This window comes from Oncorhynchus mykiss, chromosome Y, assembly GCF_013265735.2.
Source record: "Oncorhynchus mykiss isolate Arlee chromosome Y, USDA_OmykA_1.1, whole genome shotgun sequence".
Lineage (NCBI taxonomy): Eukaryota > Metazoa > Chordata > Actinopteri > Salmoniformes > Salmonidae > Oncorhynchus > Oncorhynchus mykiss.
The window spans coordinates 14320440-14337664 of record NC_048593.1 but is presented as its reverse complement, the minus strand read 5'-3'; the positions used below and the strand labels follow the sequence as shown (position 1 = coordinate 14337664).

At 43.4% G+C, this 17225-nt stretch overlaps 1 protein-coding gene across 3 annotated transcripts in view; it reads right to left on the bottom strand.

The window, feature by feature from the left end:
- The window catches only part of LOC110509691 (tenascin), a 107597-nt gene that overhangs the window by 59144 nt on the left and 31228 nt on the right, over nt 1–17225 (bottom strand). The window contains exons 2-3 of one of the 3 annotated variants that reach the window (XM_036967369.1): nt 756–805; nt 299–555 (exon numbers count right to left, since the gene is read on the bottom strand). The exons of 1 other annotated variant lie outside the window; for it this stretch is intronic. The gene's annotated coding sequence lies outside the window, so the exon portion shown is untranslated. Of the gene's footprint in view, nt 1–298; nt 644–755; nt 806–17225 lie in introns of those variants that run through there. One more of the 3 variants, XM_036967371.1, reaches the window with a different exon arrangement.

The following is a 17225-nucleotide window of genomic DNA, read 5'->3' as shown; positions in this document are numbered from 1 at the left end:
TAGACAATTTAATTGAGTATGATATGAAGGGTTTGACCTTAATAACCAAAAAAATAAATAAACAAATAATGTAATCTAATCTCCAGGAACAATTAAACACATTACATTTAAGTCTCACATGGTTTGAGCACGTCATCAATAACCACAACTGTCAAGAAGATAGAAAAGATCTCATTTGCAATTTCAAAATAAGGACACAGTAATCATTGGTCACAAACTATACAAATAATAGCAGCAACTCATTCAAAGATCCAAGATCAGTTTCATGCAGATAAATCAATCAATCTCTCATTCTTACCTTTAGCAGACCAGACAGTTCAGAGCTACTACACCACAGCCTTTGGCAGCTCACACGAATTGCCTCATTGGAACCCAACACTTTCAGCAAAGGGGGATGAAAGGATGTCCACCTTGAAGGCAGTTCCGCCACCTCTCTCCTTGTTTTCTAACCAGATGACACTTCTATTCCAAAAAAAATCAATATTCTCTCTGTTTCTTCTGCCCTGACAGCTCAGCCTACTGCTCTTGTCACCGAGTCTGAGCACCGAGTCAGAGCTAAAGAGAGAGAGAGAGTGGGAAAGAAAGAGAGAGGAGGAGAAAATGCCTTTTAAACTGAGAGAGGAGCCTTCTGTTCAAACCCCCATTCCTCAACTACAGCCCTTAAATAGCAGACACTTTCCCTCCCTCCCTCCCTCCCTCCCTCCCTCCCTCCCTCCCTCCCTCCCTCCCTCCCTCCCTCCCTCCCTCTTTCTTACTGTTGGATGTAGCTGGACTGTTGCCTTGAAGTGGGATGCCGTTGTTCCTACTGGCAACGCCATACAAAGAGTGAAAAAGAGGGAGAGAGTGACTGTGTGGAAGAGAAAATTAGACGGAGCAAGACAGGGGAATGAGGGAAGGAGGGAGGAAGTCATTATTTTGAGGGGTCACAGTAAAGACGTAGAGCAGTACTACTGTATAGGCAAAGTTAGTCTAAATTCAATCTGGTAACAAACACAAGGGGGTTATTCAAATAATCAGCTCTCACTTACGTGTCTGATTAATATCTAAGACACAAAGCAACACATCTATGAATGCATGATTGTCCTCCATTCATTATGTTGAAAATCCTACCCATGACACACCAACTGCCTCCTGACCTGTGACAAAGCAGGGCTTTCAATGGCGCCGTGGCAACTAGTGTCCATTCCCACTGACCACAGGTCGCCACACACAAAGTCCCTACAGTCATCTGTTCCCCATCTTAACACAGATTCACAAGATGAAATAGAGACCTGGGGTGAGGCAGCCAGCCTCCCACCATAGTCGCTCTCTTTATTTTCTAACACAGGCAATTCCTCAAACACAAAAACAGACAGACAGACAAACCAACCGACCGACAGACACACCAGGCGGCAGCCAAGGTTGGTTCTCCCTCTGATACGCCCACTGCTCATCTTCTCCCTCCTTGGTGTGTAGCTGCCCCTTATAAAACAACCAAAATCTATCAGGACAAAATCAGGATAAAATTATAGGTGATTTTCTTCCCTCGTCATCACTGAGGTGTTTTCTGTCTGACAGAGTTAGACTTTCATTAATTTAACAGATGCTGTGTGACTGAAGAAGGCAGGAAACAGACACATTTCTAGCTGTTGTGTCGAAGCATCGGGGAATGGGGTAAAAGCCGAGTTTATGGGAATATGAGTGGTGTTTGGTGTCGGTGATTTGGGCTGTAAAATGCAACCCAGCCAACCCCCATATACTGTATAAGTCCACATCCGATGGACACAGTTAGTTGACATGTAAATGCTGGATAGGTCACATGCCATTAGGACAGTATATAGTATTGTAACTGTAGGCTAAGTCTTAGGGGGGTCACTGTAGTTCATTTATACTGTAGTTTATTTATTTATACAGTATATTTAGGAGGGAGGCATTAGGCAAAAGGAGAATGAAATGTAATTGATAGCTTTTACTTGTGTATTGGCAGGACACATCTCATCATAATCCACTCCTATAGGTATGTACTGTACAATAATTATTATGGCAGTATGCTGCTCTTGTACAGTAAAGCTTCACTTTTTTGATATGGTAAAAAAAAAAGCTGTCTCAAATTGACATGCTTGTTAACAGAGGACTTCTGCGTGTAAGCCAAGCCAAGGGAAACAGCGAATGCCCCAATGATGATTTCCAAAAGGGAGCCAAATTCCACACTTCACATTATACTGTACACTTATTCTCCGTAATTAACATAACAAAGTCGGTAGCAGAACACATCCCTGAGGATTTCTTTTTCCCTCAGGTTCATCTGATAATCGTATTATCCAAAAGCATTGTGATAGTTATTTAATCAATGGCACCTTTTTTAACCTAAACGCTGTAGCAATTCATTATGACATATCATGAAAAAAGACCTGGCACGTCAACCTGCTAATGATAACTGACCGACTGTCATAGGTCTCGAATAGCCATTGTCATAAACTTGACATCTTTATTTGGATAAGATATGAAGACAGGTTGACATTGTTTCCATAGACTCAGACAGACGTTTCCATCCACTCTAGATACAAACCTCTGTCCTGTTCCTCATCAAATAAAACCGAGTCATTCACAGCTGGGTGCCCATGGCATTAACCCATTTTCCACAACCATGTCTGGTTGAGAGGTATGGACAGAGAGATCTATACAGTCATCGAAATTATGCCACATGCAGTTCTCCATTCAAAGCACAAGGTCTCAGTGAACTTGTATACAGAGTTTCATTTCAAAATGAAGCATTGCAAAGAAAACCTGGTCAACTAGACATGAATTGACGGCTTGTGATTTATGTACCACTTAAAAGATCCCAAATGCACCACAATGGCTGCATTTACATGGGAAGCCTAATTCAGATATTGTTTTCACTAATTAGCGTTTTAACTAATCAGAATAGCTCTGAAAAAGATCTGGGCCGTATCCACAAAGCATCTCAGAGTAGGAGTGCTGATCTAGGATAAGGGATAAGCTTTGCCTTTTTGATCATAATTAATAAGATTATATAGAAACATCCTAGACCACACTCCTACTCTGAGACTCTTTGTGGATACGGGCCCTGATGTGAAAAGATATGATGTGATTGGTAAAAAAGAAAATCAAAATTGGGCGGACGGTGTAAACGCAGCCTATTTATTTGCACAATTAGCTATATCTGCTGTCGCTCCTCACAGGGTTCAGTAAGTCGCCCTAATGCCCTTCACACTGTAGGGGGCACCACAAGAGAGAGGTGTCATCAATCATCTTTTAAACCTATCCAACTCCTACCATCTCCTACCTGGGTGTCATGCTGTAGCATTTGAGACTTCCAACATGTCACCTCCTGCTAATCACAAACAGTTAGCCCAATTAGTTCTATATGTTGACAAATTTATAACACACACACTTTTTTTTACAGTATCTTCTCACAAACGATATAAAGAAGCCATTCATTTAAACATATACTGTAGAGTATAACCTTTTTTTAAGTACTACAATTAATGAGAACACATTACTTTCATTGCCAAAATTTACCTCCTAGTGGCTTTCAAGTGGAGATCTGTCACTGCATTTAACTCAACCTTCTCTCTCATAGATACAAGTCTCTCAACTCTTTGGGGACAACCTTTTCCTCGGTATTGAATGGAGCTTCTATTAATGCACTGTCACTACGTAAACTCAAACAAACTTCAATTAGACACATTACTTGTCTCTGCACCCAACGACCCTCTTTTCTGCAATTGTAAGCATTGGATGCGTGTATCACAAACGCAAACACAACATTGGAAACAGAAGCTTTAACCCAAGACCGCAGAGGACGCTGACACATGTAATCTTATAGTAGTTTTGCTCGATTCCAACTAAAGAAAAACACCTGGACATTGGGCTCTGGATGTGCTTTTCTTGTGTGTATGTTCAGGATTTGTCTGGAATTACTGTAAACTACAGTATAGTATTGCAAAAGAGTTTGACATTCGGCCATAATAAATATTTACTTGTAATAAACAAACAGTGTCACATAAATTATGTCCCCCTTGGCTGCCTCAGCACAATGGGGATACAGTCTGTTGGAGAGACCTAGTAAGGGGGACGGTCCCTGTGGACATGGGAAGTTTATTTGGTGATGAGGTTAGGGGGTTATGCCCTGGCCTCTTTTACTGAACAGAGGTGAAGGCTCCGTTGACATCACAACAGTCAAGACTCTTGTTGTATGTATTTTCAAGGTGACCATGAAACAAACCCTCATACCAATACAATAACTGATGTCATAGAATGTTGGTTGCTATCCAAGGTTTGGGATTCATTGGGGACCCCCACGGTGTGCACACGTTTGTTCCCACACATTTTTGTTTTAGCCCAGCACTAACACACTTGATTAAGCTCATCACCGCTTGATTAGTTGAATCAGATGCGTGAGTGCTGGGTTAAAACAAAAATGTGTGGCGTTTTTTTCCCCTAATTCCATTGAGGCATGATAGAAAACTACTAACATTCAGATTGATTGTTTCAAAAGAGATTGACACTCTATTTATACTTTTTAAAACATCAACTGCTGGTATTGTTTGCATTAAACAATCATTACTAAAACAAATTATTATGCTGTACAATTATATATACAGTACCGGTCAAAAGTTTGGACACAACTTCTCATTCTAGTTTTTTTTTTATTTTTTACTATTCTCTTCATTGTGTAATAACACATATGGAATTATATAGTAACCAAAAAAGTGTTAAAGAAATCAAAATAGATTTGAGATTCTTCAAAATAGTCACCCTTTGCCTTGATGACAGCTTTGTTCATTATTAGCATTCTCTCAAACAGCTTCATGAGGTAGTCACCTGGAATGCATTTCAATTAACAGGTGTGTCTTGTTAATAAAAGTTTGTGGACTTTCTTTCATTCTTAATGTGTTAAAGCCATCAGTTGTGTTGTGACAAGGTATGGGAGTGATATACAGAAGATAGCCCTATTTGGTAAAATACCAAGTCCACATTATGGCAAGAACTGCTCAAATAAGCAAAGAGAAATGACAGCCCTACATTACTTTGTCATAAAGGTCAGCATATCCAGAACATTTCAAGAACTTTGAAAGTTTCTTCAAGTGCAGTCACAAAAACCATCAAGCGTTATGATGAAACTGGCTCTCATGGGGACCACCACAGGAAAGGAAGACCCAGAGTTAACTCAAGTAACAGAATTCAAATTCAAGTAACAGACACATCAACTGTTCAGAGAAGACAGCGTGAATCAGGCCTTCATGGTCGAATTTCTGCAAAGAAACCACTTCTAAAGTATACAAATAATAAGAAGAGACTTGCTTGGGCCAAGAAACACGAGCAATGGACATTGGACAGGTGGAAATCTGTCCTTTGGTCTGATGAGTCCAAATTGGAGATTTTTGGTTCCAGCCGCCGTGTCTTTGTGAGACGCATAGTAATCTAGGTGTACGGAGGATCTCCGCATGTATGGTTCCCATGTTGGAGCATGGAAGAGGAGGTGTGATGGTGAGGGGGTGCTTTACTGGTGACACTGTCTGTGATTTTTTTTTAAATTCAAGGCACACTTAATCAGCATGGCTACCACAGCATTCTGCAGTGATATGCCATCCTGTCTGGTTTGCGCTTAGTGGGACTATTAATTGTTTTTTTCATGTGATCATTTTTTTTTGTGTGATTTGCAAATCTGTGCATAGTTAATGATATCACCTATGATATTTCAGAAATTGTAATACAAAAGTGTTTGATATTTGTGTCAATGTTCAACTGGTAAAAGGTCATGATGATATGATTAAGGGGGGATACCCTGTTAGGGTGTGGTGTCTGGCATTAATTTTTAAAGTATCCAAAATATACATAAAAAAATTCCACAAATTCTCATTTTACCCGTGATGAATTCCAAGGATATGTGGGACCAGGGATGGTGAGGGACAGGCAGTGGTTGCAGAAGACCAGCCGGAGATTCCCGATGAGTCTTGTTCTGAGCACAGAACGTGCAGGCGGCAACAAACGTGGCGACATCCGGAACCATACTAGGCCAAAGGCCAGGGTCTGACGGGAGCCTGGGTGGCAGGCAAGCCTGGAGGAATGTGCCCACTCCAGAACGCGGAGTGGACAGTGTCAGGCACAAACATCTGGTTATCTGGGGCCCCCCAGGGTTCGGATGGGACCGTTGCACCTCCCGGACCTGTTTCTCTATACCCCAGCTGAGTGCCGTCACCAGCTGGAAGGATGGTCTCGGACTCCGGGGTGGTAACTGTGGTTCAATATCGGTAAGACATTGCATCCGGCTTGATGTTCTTGGACCCCGGCCGGTAAGAGAGAGAAAAGTTGAACCGGGTAAACAGCAGGACCCATCTCACTTGCCTGGAGTTGAGGCGGTTGGCAGTGCGGAGATAATCCAGGTTTTTGTGGTCGGTCCATACAATGAATGGATGTTCCACCCCTACCAGCCATTGCCTCCATTCCTCCAATGCCATCTTTACCGTGAGAAGCTCTCGATTCCCCACACCATGGTGCCTCTCCGTAGCATTGAGGCGATGGGAGAAGAAGGTGCAGGGATGCAGATTAAGGTCCAGGTCAGAACGTTGGGACAGGACAGCCCCCACTCCGACATCCGAAGCATCGGCCTCCACCACAAACTGACGGGACGGGTCAGGATGAACCAAGATGGGAGCAGCGGTGAAGCTGTGTTTGAGGTCCCGGAATGCCCGGTCAGCGGCAGAGGACCATGTGAACGGAACCTTGGTAGAGGTGAATGCAGACCAGGGGAACCCCAGAAAACCAGGGAACCCCAGAAAACATTGCAGCTGCACCCTGGATGTAGGCTGAGGTCAATCCACCACCTCTCTCACCTTCCCGGGGTCCATCTTCAAATCAAATCAAAATGTATTTGTCACATGCGCCGAATACAACAAGTGTAGACTTTACCGTGAAATGCTTACTTACAAGCCCTTAACCAACAGTGCAGTTCAAGAAGAGTTAAGAAAATGTATTTACCAAGTAGACTAAAATAAAAAGTAAAAATAAAAAGTAACACAATAAGAATAACAATAACGAGGCTATGTACAGGGGGCAAAGGTACCGAGTCAGTGTGCAGGGGTACAGGTTAGTTGAGGTCATTTGTACATGTAGGTAGGGGTGAAGTGACTATGTATAGATAATAAACAGTGAGTAGCAGCAGTGTAGAAAAGGGAGAGGTGGTCAATGTACATTTTCCGGTGGCGATTTTATTAATGGTTCAGCAGTCTTATGGCTTGGGTGTAGAAGATGTAGAGGAGACTTTTGGTCCTAGACTAGGCGTTCTGGTACCACTTGCCATGCAGTAGCAGAGATAACTTGGGTGACTGGAGTGACTGACAATTTTAAGGGCTTTCCTCTGACACCGCCTATTGTGTAGGTCCTGGATGGCAGAAAGCCTAGCCCCAGTGATGTACTGGGCCGTTCGCACTACCCTCTGTAGCGCCTTATGGTCAGATGCCGAGCATTTGCCATACCAGACGGTAATGCAACCCGTCAGGATGCTCTCGATGCTGCAGCTGTAGAACCTTTTGAGTATCTGGGGACCCATGCCAAATCTTTTCAGTCTCCTGAGGGGGAAAAGGTTTTGTCGTGCCCTCTTCACGACAGTCTTGGTATGTTTGGACCATGATTGTTCGTTGGTGATGTGGACACCAAGGAACTTGAAACTCTCGACTCGTTCCACTACAGCCCCGTCGATGTTACTGGGGGCCTGTTCGGCCCGCCTTTTCCTGTAGTCCACCATTAGCTCCTTTATCTTGCTCACATTGAGGGAGAGGATGTTGACCTGGTCTCTGACCTCCTCCTTATAGCCCGTCTCATCATTGTCGGTGATCAGGCCTACCACTGTTGTGTTGTCAGCAAACTTAATGATGGTGTTGGAGTCGCGTTTGGCTACGCCGTCGTGGGTGAACAGGGAATACAGGAGGGGACTAAGTACACACCCCAGTGTTAAGGATCAGCGTGGCAGACGTGTTATTGCCTACTCTTACCACCTGGGGGCGGCCCGTCAGGAAGTCCAGTCCCGTTGCAGAGGGAGGTGTTTGGTCCCAGAGTCCTTAGCTTAGTGATGAGCTTTGTGGGCACTATGGTGTTGAATGCTGAGCTGTAGTCAATGAACAGCATTCTCACATGTGTTCCTTTCGTCCAGGTGTGAAAGGGCGTGGTGTGCGATTGAGATTGCGTCATCTGTGGATCTGTTGGGGCAGTATGCAAATTGGAGGGTTTCCGGGATGATTGTGTTTCTTAAAATCAATACACAGAAGTATATATTTTTAAACCTGCTGTAACAGGATTCTTCTGTTGAAGGAGAGAACCAAAATGCAGCGTGGTTGAAATTCATGTTTGTTTTTTAATAAGAAAAAACTATACATGAACAAACTACAAAACAATAAATGTGAAAACCCGAAACAAGTCCCGTGTGGTACAAACACTGACACAGGAGACAATCACCCACAAAACCCAACACCAAACAGGCTACCTAAATATGGTTCCCAATCAGAGACAATGACTAACACCTGCCTCTGATTGAGAACCATATCAGGCCAAACACAGAAACAGACAAACTAGACACACAACATAGAATGCCCACTCAGATCACACCCTGACCAAACAAAACATAGAAACATACAAAGCAAACTATGGTCAGGGTGTGACACCTGCATATTTAGCTAAAAATAAATCCAGGTTAGCAGGCAATATTAACCAGGTGAAATGGTGTCACTTCTCTTGCGTTCATTGCATGCCGTTAGATAAAATACCAAACGGTTCCATATTTCACTGAAATAATAAACGTTTTGTTTTTGAAATGATAGTTTCCGGATTCGACCACATTAATGACCAAAGGCTCGTATTTCTGTGTTACGTTATAATTAAGTCTATAATTTGACAGAGCAGTCTGACTGAGCGATGGTAGACAGCAGCAGACTCGTAAGCATTCATTCAAACAGCACTTTAGTGCGTTTTGCAAGCAGCTCTTCGCAAGCACAGCGCTGTTTATGACTTCAAGCCTATCAGCCTAATGGCTGGTGTAACCGATGTGAAATGGCTAGCTAGTTAGCGGGGTGCGCACTAACAGCGTTTCAAACGTGACTTGCTCTGAGACTTGGAGTAGTTATTCCCCTTGCTCTGCAAGGGCCGTGGCTTTTGTGGAGCGATGGGTAACGCTGCTTCGAGTGTGGCTGTTGTCAATGTGTTCCTGGTTTGAGCCCAGGTAGGGGCGAGGAGAGGGATGGAAGCTATACTGTTACACTGGCAATACTAAAGTGCCTATAAGAACATCCAATAGTCAAAGGTATATGAAATACAAATCGCATAGAGAGAAATTGTCCTATAAATACTTTATTAACTACAACCTAAAACATTGGAATATTGAAGTCTCATGTTAAAAGGAACCACCAGCTTTCATATGTTCTCATGTTCTGAGCAAGAAACTCAAACGTTAGCTTTTTTACATGGCACATATTGCACTTTTACTTCTCCAGCACTTTGTTTTTGCACTATTTAAACCAAATTGAACATGTTTCATTATTTATTTGAGGCTAAATTGATTTTTATTGATGTATTATATTAACTTAAAATAAGTGTTCATTCAGTATTGTTGTAATAGTCATTATTACAAATAAATAAATACAAATCGTACGATTAATCAGCTTTTTTTGGTCCTCCAATAATCGGTATCGGTATCGGTATCGGCGTTGAAAAATCATAATCGGTCGACCTCTATATTACAGACTCGGTCAGGGAGTGGTTGAAAATGTCAGTGAAGACACTTGACAGAGCATGCTTTGAGTTCACGTCCTGGTAATCCGTCTGGCCCAGCGGCTTTGTGAATGTTGACCTGTTTAAAGGTTTTGTTCACATCAGCTACCGAGAGCGTTATCACACAGTCATCCAGAACAGCTGGTGCTTTCATGAATGCCTCAGTGTTGCTTTCCTCGAAGCGAGCCTTGAAGGCATTTAGCTTGTCTGGTAGGCTCACGTCACTGGGCAGCTCGCGTCTGGGTTTCCCTTTGTAATCCGTAATAGTTTTCAAGCCCTGCCACATCCAATGAGCGTCACAGCCGGTGTAGTACGATTCAATCTTAGTCCTGTATTGATGCTAAGCGTCCGGATTAGTCTCCTGCTCCTTGAAAGCAGCAGCTCTACCCTTTAGCTCGATGCGGATGTTTCCTGTAATCCATGGCTTCTGGTTGGGATATGTACGTATTGTCACTGTGAGGACGACGTCGTCGATGCACTTATTGATGAAGCCAATGACTGAGGTGGTGTACTCCTCAATGCCATTGGATGAATTCTGTAACATATTCCAGTCTGTGCTAGCAAAAAAAGGCCTGTAGTGTACCATCTGCGTTATCTGACCACTTCCTTATTGAGCGAGTCACTGGTATTTCCCGCTTTAATTTTTGCTTGTAAGCAGGAATCAAGAGGATAGAATTATGGTCAGATTTACCAAATGGAGGGCGGGGGAGAGCTTTGTATTTTCATCTCTGTGTGTGGTCTAGGATTTTTTTCTCTGGTTGCACATGTGACATGCTGTTAAAAATGTGGTAAAATGGATTTAAGTCTGCCTGCATTAATGTCCCCGGCCACGAGGAGCACCACTTCTGGGTTAGCATTCTCTTCTTTGCTTATTGCCTTATATAGTTAGTTGAGAGCGGTCTTAGTGCCAGCTTCATTCTGTGTTGGTAAATAGATGGCAACGAATAATATAGATGAGAACTCTCTTGGTAGATAGTGTGGTCTACAGCTTATCATAAGGTACTCTACCTCAGGCGAGCAATACCTCGAGACTTCTTTATATTAGACATTCCACACCAGCTGTTATTGACACCCCTCGTCTTACCAGAGGTAGCATCTCTGTTCTGCCGGTGCATGGAAAATCCCACTAGCTCTATATTGTCTGTATCATCGTTCAGCCATGTCTCGTGAAACATAAGATGTTACAATTTTTGATGTCCCGTTGGTAGGATAATCTTAATCGTAGGTCATCCATTTTTTCCCCCAATGATTGCACTTTAGCAAGAAGAACACATGGAAGTGGGAGTTTACTCTCTCGCCTATGGATTCTCAGAAGGCTGCTCATCAATGTCCCCTTTTCCTGCGTCTTTTCTTCACGCAGAAGGCGTGGTTCTGGGCCTGTTCCAGTGAAAGCAGGATATCCTTCTCATTGGACTCATTAAAGGAAAAATATTATTTCAGTCCACGGTGAGTAATCGCTGTTCTCATGTCCAGAAGATATTTTCTGTCATAAGAGACGGTAGTAGCAGCATTATGTACACAATAAGTCAAAATTAAGTTCCTTAAAAGGCTAAAAAACTACCAAAATAGCACAATTGGTTGGGAGAATGTAAAACGTCAGCCATGATCTTCGGCGCCATCTTTAAAACTCTTGACACTCCCAGCAGAGATGATGTAACCCAGAAAGGGGATGGTGGAGCAATGGAACTCGCACTTCTCCTCCTTCACAAACAGCTGATTCTCCAGAAGGCTTTGAAGAACCTGCAGGACGTGGCACATGGGTTCTTGGGGGGAGCAGGAGAAGATGAGGATGTCATCAATGTAGACAATGTCATCAATGTAGACGAAGACGAACCGGTTCAACATGTCGCAGAGAACATCATTTTCCAGATCCTGGAACACAGCAGGGGCATTGGTGAGGCCAAAAGCTATGACCAGATACTCATAGTGGCCGCTGGCCATGTTGAAGGCGGTCTTCCACTCGTCCCCCGCACCATGTGGTAGATGTTCCGTAGATCCAGCTTGGAAGAAGACAAAGAGTACAGTCGTCCCCAAGGCGGTGTGGTGCTAGGGAGAAGGTTAATCCCGCAGTCTTAGGGTCGGTGTGGTGAAGCGAAGTGGCACGGGCCTTGCTGAACACCTCCCAGAGGTCCTGGTACTTCGCAGGGATGGCGGAGAGGTCCGGTGCACCTTCCGAGCCCCCAGGAAGACGTCTCGGGGCAGGTTGCGCTGACTTCAGACAATGGCCGTGGCAGAACAAACTCCAGCCCATGATGGCACCCGTGGACCAGTTGATGAGGGGATTATGTCGCTGGAGCCAGGATAATCCCAAAACCATGGGAATTTGAGGAGACTTGATGAGCAGAAATGTAATAGTCTCACTGTGATTCCGTGACACACGTCAGTTGATGGGAGTGGTATTTTGAGTGACCCTCCAGCACTCTATCATCCATAGAAATGGAGAGGGGCTGAGTGGGGATGTTCAGCTCAGAAGCCAGGGTAGAGTCCAAAAAGCTCTCATCGGCCCCAGAGTCAATGAGGACTCGGAGAGATTTAGATAAAAGAGGTGCAAGCAAGTGAAGCAAAAATGTACTCACTCCTACCGGTTAGCCTGATCTTTTTAAAGGACACAAAATCCTTTAAAAAGATTGGCTATCTTCGGCGACTTTAAGGGGGTGGTCAGGAAATCTTGGGTTCTCTCGGCAACGGGCCCGTCAGGGACTTCCGGGATGACTTGGAGGCAAAGGTGGAATCCCTGGACGTGTGAGTGAAATCGAATTTGCTCTCCCTCCGTTGTTCCCGTAACCGCCCATCGATACGGATGGTCAACGCGATGAGGGCATCGAGATCCGTAGGTAACTTCAGAGCAGCAACCTCGTCCTTGTCCTCATCTGAGACGCCATTCAGGAACGTATTGAACAGCACTTCTCGGTTCCAAGCACACTCCGCTGCCAACGTGCGGAAATCCACTGCATCATCTGCCACGCTGTGGGAGTCCTGCCGAAGCTGGATTAGCTTCCGGGCAGCTTCTCTCCCAGAGAATGGGGCATCAAAAACCTTCTTCATCTCAGCTGTTATTCCCATACATCAGTAGCCCACCATCCGCGTGATGATGTAGGCTATCTTGGAGCAATCCGAGTGGGGAAGGAGGAATACTGAAGCTCGAAGACGAGGGCACACTGAGATAGAAAAGCCTGACAGGTGCTCAGCTCTCCATTGAAGCGTTCCGGGGGAGGTAAGCGGGAGGTAAGAAGGTGGAGGGAGGCGGCGCTGCTAACTGCTGAGTTACTGTGGGGCCTGGGGGGTTACCACCGTAGTAGGCTGCCTCCCAGACAACCCACAGAATTGCTCCAGCAAAATGTCCAACGCCCAGGCATAGCATTCAGCCAACGTTATAAGGCCACGAAGCAATTCCTCGTGCATACCGATGGTGGCTTCCTGGGAGTAGATGGCGTTGCTCAGCTGGCCCGGGTCTGTTGGGTCAGTCATGGCCAGTTTGTACTATCACATTTAGGCTAGGACCCAGATGCAATCAACGTCGAATTAACAACAGTGTAATAATCAAAAAGGGTCAGGCAAAAAACAGACAGATAAGTGGACGGCAGGCTCAGGGTAGGCAGAGGTCAGTAATCCAGATACAGTTGCAGTTGGAAGTTTACATACACTTAGGTTGGAGTCATTAAAACTCGTTTTTCAACCACTCCACAAATTTCTTGTAACAAACTATAGTTTTGACAAATCAGTTAGGACATCTACTTTGTGCATGTCACAAGTCATTTTTCCTACAATTTTTTTGCAGACAGATTATTTCACTTATAATTCACTGTATCACAATTCCAGTGGGTCAGAAGTTTATATATGGGAGCAATTTCCAAACGCCTGAAGGTACCAACGCTCATCTGTACAAACAATATTACGCAAGTATAAACACCATGGGACCACGCAGCCGTCATACCGCTCAGGAAGGAGATGCATTCTGTCTCCTAGAGATTAATGTACTTTTGTGCGAAAAGTGCAAATCAATCCCAGACCAACAGCAAAGGACCTTGTGAAGATGCTGGAGGAAACAGGTACAAAAGTATATATATCCACAGTAAAACGAGTCCTATATCGACATAACCTGAAAGGCGGATCAGCAAGGAAGAAGCCACTGCTCTAAAACAGCCATAAAAAAGCCAAACACGGTTTCTAACTGCACATGGGGACAAAGATTGCACTTTCTGGAGAAATGTCCTCTGGTCCTCTGGATATATTGAAGCAACATCTCAAGACATCAGTCAAGAAGTTAAAGTTTAGTCACAAATGGGTCTTCCAAATGGACAATGACCCCAAGCATACTTCCAAAGTTGTGGCAAAATGGCTTAAGGACAACAAAGTCAAGGTATTGGAGTGGCCATCACAAAGCCCTGACCTCAGTCCTATAGAAAAGTTGTGGGCAGAACTGAAAAAGTGTGTGCGATCAAGGAGGCCTACAAACCTGACTCAGTTACACCAGCTCTGCCAGGAGGAATGGGCCAACAGGGAATCTTTACTAGGATTAAATGTCAGGAATTGTGAAAAACTGGGTTTAAATGTATTTGGCTAAGGTATATGTAAACTTCCGACTTCAACTGTAGGTTGTGCAATGGTGCAGCACAGCAGTCAGGCTCAGGGTCAAGGCAGGCAGAAAAGGTCAAAACCGGGAAAACTAGAAAACAGGAACAATCGAGAGACAGGAACAGAGGGAAACCGCTGGTAGGCTTGACGAAGGAAAACAAACTGGCAACAAACAAACAGAGTACACAGGTCAAATACACATGGGAAAATCGGGAAGATGGGTGACACATAGAGGGGGTGGAGACAATCGCAAAGACAGGTGAAAAAGATCAGGCTGTGAAACTAACTATTAAGGGATTTTAACGTCTTAGTGTTGTTACATGGAATTACACCATAACAACAGCACTACTCATTTGGAAATATATAGTTTCAACTCTAATAAACAAATACAAATGTTTGTCTACATTAGCAGGCAAATAAATTGCTCTAGCCACTTTATGTTCAGCATAAACACATGCAATTGAAGTAGCATTTGCTCAGATACATTTCTCATTGACTTCGAGGACATGGTCAGAAGGCTACGTTGACAGAGACCAGATGTTTTAAGTATAGAGTGCGAAAACTAATACTTTGGCCAATGGAGTTCCAGCTCCAGTCTTTCATCACCAACACACTGCAATTAGAACAGTGGAAACAAAAGGCATCTGACACAACCTCAGGACCAAGTTGTCATTATCAAGCAGCATTGGTCGTACAGGGTGTTCCACTACTGTCATTGGTCGAATGAGGAGATACTGAACACCTGTACGACTTGTGGTAAAAAAGTGCATCATGAAGGATTTATTAACAGAACCAACATAGATTATCTGTGAAAACAGTTGACTCTTGAAACACAGAGCTTTGCCAGACTCTTGGCCAATGACTCTGTCCAGAAGGTGGACTAACTGTAAATTACCAAAAAATAACCAGTTATTCATGAACAATGTGACACAGGGAGTCAGATAGAGAGAAATCACCTTGCCAAGAAGCAAGTCATACAACAATATAAGGAACATGTAGAGAAAGAGACAAATCTCAAACTTGGTATCTGTATTGGATGTGTGACATGATGGATTTTAGAAAGTTCTTCTCTAAAACCTTGATTTAGAACGTCATTACTAAGACAAATAGTTGAAATGTTGAGATTACAATTGGGTGAGGTCCAAAATCCTCAGTGTGTCACTTTCATAGTAAAGACAAAGAAATATGACACACATTCCCAGAAACCTGTTATGACATCATATAGAGAACACAACACATAAATCTCATTATCAAAATTTACTGTGGGTCATAAAACTGTAGCAGGAAAGAGCAGAGGGAAAAAGAACAAGCAAGGGGAGCTTCAACGTGTGAAAAACTAACAAAAGTGCCTTCCTGGAAGGGGTAATACACTATAAAGTGCATTCGGAAAGTATTCAGACCCCTTGACTTTTTCCACATATTTTTTACTTTACAGTCTTATTCTAAAATGGATAAAATACATGTTTTCCCTCATCAATCTACACACCATATCCCATAATGAGGAAGTGAAAATAGCTTTTTAGAAATTTTAGCAAATGTATTAAAAGAAAAACATAAATTCCTTATATATATAAGTACTCAGACACTTTGCTATGAGTCTCAAAATTGAGCTCAGGTGCATCCTGTGTCAATTGATCATCCTTGAGATGTTTCTACAAAATGATTGGAATCCATGTGTGGTAAATTCAATTGATTGGGCATGATTTGGAAAGGCACGCACCAGTCTATACAAAGTCCCACAGTTAACAGTGCATGTCAGAGCAAAAACCAAGCCATGAGGTTGAAGGAATTGTCCATAGAGCTCCGAGACAGGATTGTGTCAAGGCACAGATCTGGGGAAGGGTACCAAAACATTTCTGCAGCATTGAAGTTCCCCAAGAACACAGTGGCCTCCATAATTCTTAAATAAAATAAGTTTGGAACCACCAAGATTGCTCCAAGAGCTGGAAATCAGGGGAGAAGGGCCTTGGTCAGGGAGGTGACCAAGAACCTGTGCCAAGATTCACAAAACCTTCTTAATTACACTCAGGGCAGTGAGAGAAAAAAGCTCATGAAAGCAATTGAACATGTTTAATTCACACACAAACTTCATCTGAACATTTCAGTATTGACTTTTTTAAACCCAAGAACATGTTTTAGAACAGTAATCTCAGTTGGAAATTTGCTAACATGATTGCCATTGCCAGCTAGATAGCTAGCTAAATCGGTTGCCTTGCAACAAACATCTTAAGAAGATACGTAAGAACATATTTGAGGAGTTAGTAAGAAAAATATTACATCTTAAGATATTGTTGAGGAATTCCACTTATTTTTTTTCTTAAGCAGCTTCTTATGTTTTTGCGTAAGAAGTGTTTTGTGAATCTAGGCCCTGATGGTCCCTCCGACAGAGCTCCAGAGTTCCTCTGTGGAGATGGGAGAACCTTCCAGAAGGACAACCATATCTGCAGCGCTCCACCAATCATGCCTTTATGGTAGAGTGGCCAGACGGAACTCACCCCTCTGTAAAAGGCACATGACAGCCCGCTTGGAGTTTTCCAAAAGGCACCTAAAGACTCTCAGAAACAAGGTTCTCTGGTCTGATGAAACCAAGAACTCCTTAAATTATATATTTTTAATTTAACTAGGCAAGGCAGTTAAGAATAATTTTTTATTTACAATGACGGCCTACCTACTCCAGCCAAACCCGGACGATGCTGGGCCAATTGTGCACCGGATGTGATACAGCTGGGATTCAAACCAGGGAATGTAGTGACACCACTTGCACTGAGATGCAGTGCCTTAGACCGCTGTGCCACTCGGGAGCCCATGTGTGTATGATGTATGTATAAATATGGAGGAAGTGGGTGTAAGGGAAATAGAAAGTTAACGTAAAGGAGAGAGAACGA